At 33.2% G+C, this 4,569-nt stretch overlaps 1 pseudogene across 1 annotated transcript; it reads right to left on the bottom strand.

Annotated features, from left to right (window-relative positions):
* Positions 1–319: 319 nt before the first annotated feature.
* Positions 320–3,402, bottom strand: LOC111278571 (uncharacterized; annotated as a pseudogene). The gene is made up of 7 exons (XR_016344219.1): positions 3,117–3,402; positions 2,851–2,966; positions 2,617–2,735; positions 2,358–2,520; positions 2,038–2,264; positions 1,620–1,941; positions 320–1,531 (listed from the first exon to the last, which is right to left on the bottom strand). The product of XR_016344219.1 is annotated as an uncharacterized LOC111278571 (transcript).
* Positions 3,403–4,569: the final 1,167 nt, after the last annotated feature.

The following is a 4,569-nucleotide window of genomic DNA, read 5'->3' as shown; positions in this document are numbered from 1 at the left end:
TGGAAGCCTATTTGGGAGTGGAAGAGAAGAATTTTATTCCCAGTTATGGGATTAATAAGAACCTCAATTAGAGGATTAAATTGAGTCAAAAAGATGGTAAATAAAAATGTCTTATATACGGTCAGATTTAACAACCAAAATACCAAAATACTCTTTTTATTAGAAGAGCTTAGTTTTGATGCCCATAATCGTTTAGAGAACAATAACTAAAATGTAAACCACTGATAAAATATGCAGATATTGACCAAACTGATAGGGTCTATCAAAAAACAAGAAGCTGTTATCTCACAACTGAATGAAAATATACAGATATCAAAAGCTGAAAAGACATACATTCACTCCATTATTCAACTTAAGAGATACTTTTAACAATCTTTAAAAAAAAAGAAAAAACCCTTAATGTTGAAGAGTAAATACACAGAGATAGGCATCAGAGGAATAAATCTTTATACTTTCACTGCCTTCTTTATTGTTTTGATAGACGACTTGAGGAAGTTGTTTCCCACAGCATAATCTTCATCATCATCACTAGTTAGTAGTTAGTATTGGCTTCTTCCTCATGCACTTCACTCCTTTTTTCATACCACCAAGAGTCAAAGATGGAGAAGATGGGATTCGTCGGAAGGCTGTGGCACTCTCAGACCTCATAAGAATTCTTTCCTTTCTGCTTCCAACACCTTCATTAACAATACTAGCCACTTCACAAGCATTACTACTTCTCCTTGGTGTTTTACTGCCTTCTATCTCAACAATCTCTTCTTTTTTCTTTCCAACATCCTTCCCGCGAACAGTCTGCTGCTTCTCATGAACTTGCGTCATGACCTCTTTCTCTTTTTGTGGATACTTTAAATCTAGCTTTTTTATTATTTGATCAATTCCAGTCACTTCTTCTGCATCTTCATTTTGAGGGTCTAATTCTTCTTGACTGTTCTCTAACAGCATTTGGAGCCACCTCTCTACATTCCCTTTCCCACGCTGCTTCCTGCACTCTTCATCTTCCTCTCTTTCTGTTTCTTCAATAACAGGGAATTGAATTTCTTGTCTCTCCTCTCCTATTTCAAGTCTCTGAAACTTCTGCTCGATTGATTTTTCATCTTCTAAAGCAGCTATGGCTTTATCATGCTCCTCACGCCTTCCTCTGAGAGCATTTCTTGCTGTAATTTCCAGTTCCTCTTCAATTTCTTCATGCTTTTGATCTTCATTTGAAACCAAACCGGCCACAGATGCTTTATGTTCCTCCTTCAGAAACACTCTCAGCTCCTTGTTTAAAGGTGTCCTTGGCCTGATTCCTGGTAGATAAATAACAGTTTTAGTATCATGTCCTTGAAAGAAAGTATCATCCATTCTTGATCTCTTCCTTGCTTGTTCCCATTCAGGCCTTATCTGCTTCTCAAGTTCGTCTCGTTTTTTAAATTTCTTGTGAAGTTCCTTCTCCGAGGCATCGCATATTGCCCTTTGGGCTACAAGTCTTGCCTTGAGTGCATTTGCTGCAGCTTGGTTCAATCTCATCTGTTCCTTGTAAACAACACTCCTACAAGAAGCAAAGCGAGAATTTTTTAAATCTATAAATAGAATACAGAAATATTGTTATATCAGCAGCAGGTGGTTGACAATCTTACTGGTGCATAGCATCCCGAATCATCTTTTCTAGCATTGTCCTGTACGAAGATTGTGCCTCCGCTAGCCGTCTGCACTTTTCTGCCCTTCTCCTACGCTTTATCAGTTCCACTTCCAAGTCTTGAATAGCAACCTTTTCTTCATCATTTTTCCACCTCATTTCATTCACTTCTTCATCCAACTTCTGAATTTTTGCTTGCCTCTTTTGTGCTTCTTCCCTTTGTTTCAGTGAATCTCTAGCCATAACAATGGCCTGGTATGGATTTGTAACAAAATCTGGATTTTCATTTTCTTTCAAGATGCTGGATTTCACATTCCTTGCCGCTGAAAAAAAAAATTATTGTGAGATTATATGATTGAGATGAATGCACAATTAAATCTATAGCTAGAATGTTCTTCTTTTTTTCCTTTGTTACTAACCAATAATAGGAGCCTGTGGCCTAATCTGCTTGTTGTAATCCAGTGATTTCAAAGGTGATGAAGTATCATATGGTTCCCTTCGAGTTACAACAACAGCTGCTGGAGCAAGGCCAAATTGCTCTTTTGACTTCATAAAATGCTGTGGAAAAGAATGAGACTCCACTGTTTGTGAAGAATTTATTTCTTCGTTTTCACCTTCTGCAAACAAGAAGGAAAATGCTCTGTGCCTGCCATATTTGTAAAGCTTGCATCAATCATTACAGTGTCAGTTGTCCAGTTATAGAATTCATTGAAATGTAGAAATTACAAAAACCCCAAACCTGAAATCAGAATTTCTAGAAGCAAAAATGGATAAGAACTGGTTCACAGAAATTCCCAACTGAAAATCCCACCATGGAACTTGAAATTCTAGCTTGTTATGTTTTTTCTTGCAAAGTTGCCATTGTAATATCCTCAGATTACTAGCAACAGTCAATCCACCCCCTAAAAATTTTAAAGCAGCACCATAATTGAAGCATGAAGAAAACATAACTAAGAAAAACAAACAATGCACAGATTGATGGTCATTTAGTAATGTACTTGAGCAAGGAAACCAGTGATCAATATCCCAGGCAAGAGGTGAAGCTGAATCAGCATGGTAGTACAACACATTGCCATATGGGTCCACACGAATTTCTTCTGGATCAAAGCCGGCGTTCCTGAACTCATAGAAAGTGATAGAAATCAGGAAAAAAAAAACCTCCATCATATTCCATTTCTTAGCACCTTTCTAAGCTTTTAGGGTCTTGTGAAAAGTAAATTAAAGTAAATTACCCCAAATGGCTGAGCTGCTTCCACAAAAGATTGATGAAGATTTTTGGCTTAGCAGTTGGTCTTGCCTCTGGATCAATAATTGGGAACATTTGGTCCATTTCCTTTGCTCTCAAACTCTGCAAAATACAAGTTAGTAATTGAATCTCCAATATCCTTATTTTCCATAAAAAACGCAACATTAGAATAACACCACCCAAAATCCATTTCCTCTCCAAGTTTAAAGAACCCAAAAACAGAAAAAATTAAAAAAATGTTTAAAAAATTACTTCATTTTGCTGCAAAACATAAGGCATGAAGGTGAAAGGAGGGCCATGATTGTAGGGACCAAGACTGCTGTCCCGACAGATTTTCGCATAGGCTCTTGGGTACCCGAGACCCTCATCGATCATCATTTCCTTGTCGGTGAACGCATAATCGACGGCCATTTTTTCAGTGAGATTGTTGTTCGTTTATGTGGAGATTGAAGAACCAAAGAGAAGATGCTCTGTTTTTGGTTTGAGGAGATAAAGGGGAAAAGCCAACGGTCGTATTCTGCGTAATAAATTTTTCAAAGGAGATTTGGTAGATCTAAATTTTGAGGTACCACGGAACCAAAATAGTCTGGTCTAGTCCCATGCAAAATTAATATATATATATATATATATATATATTTATTTATTTTTGCCTACGTTATATTTTCCGTACAACAACTTCATAAATACATGTATGTATATTTTGGTATGATATTTTCTGTTCGATAATTATTTTAAATTTCGATTAATTTGAAATTGAATCAAATTAAATTTTATAAGATAAATAAATTTTATTAAATTTTTTTTTTAATTCAAAAAATTTAAAATTAAAATTTTACGTAATAAAAATTAAATTTTTTATTACTTAAATCAACAGGTATTGATGTGTGTATAGATATATATTATATATAGTAATTGATATGGTTTAGGGTTTTGGACCGTTGAAGTACTTTGTTTCTATTTTCACAACTTTTATTCTTTCTGGATTTTTGGGGGAAAAAGTGTGAACGCAATTATTCTTTTAAATTATTATCCATAAATTATACTTTTTAAAAGAAACATTAAATCAATGGAATTATGCTTGCTTAGATTCTTGCAAAGAATTTAGAGAAAGACTTATATATATAAAGTTTTTAAAATGAATTTTATAAATTTTTTTTATAAAAAATAATTAAATTAAAAATCAAAATTTTAAAAATTAAAAAATTTTATTACATAGATTAAATATATAAAATTTTAAAAATTTTAGTAAATTTTGATATATTTTTTAATAAATATTTTAACAAAATTTTACTATTAGATAAATTTTTTTAAATTTAAATTATTAATAATATTTTTTATAATATTAATTTTTATATTAAATTTTATTAATTTATTGATTTAAATTTTTTATTAAAATTTTCATTAAATTATTTTTTTAATTCACAAACTTCGTTTAAATTTTATTCAAAAATATTTGACAGTGATTAGTGATTGACCGTGTTAGGGATTTAGTCAAGGAATGTGGTTTCCAATACAATTTAAAAAGAAAGTAGCAATGATTTGGTTCGTCATTATTGTTTGAACAAAAATTAAGCACACATAAAAAGCAGTTGAAAAGCCTCTTTCTGCGTGAACGCAAGTCCACCGCTGAAAATGCCAATGGGTCCATGGCTTAACATTATTGGAATTATCAGATAGCTGCGGGCATTGCTTATTTGGGCCGTGG

The sequence above is a fragment of the Durio zibethinus genome, chromosome 8 (assembly GCF_047325235.1).
Source record: "Durio zibethinus cultivar Kanyao isolate XHJ-2024 chromosome 8, ASM4732523v1, whole genome shotgun sequence".
NCBI lineage: Eukaryota > Viridiplantae > Streptophyta > Magnoliopsida > Malvales > Malvaceae > Durio > Durio zibethinus.
This window is presented reverse-complemented; position numbering and strand designations above follow the sequence as displayed.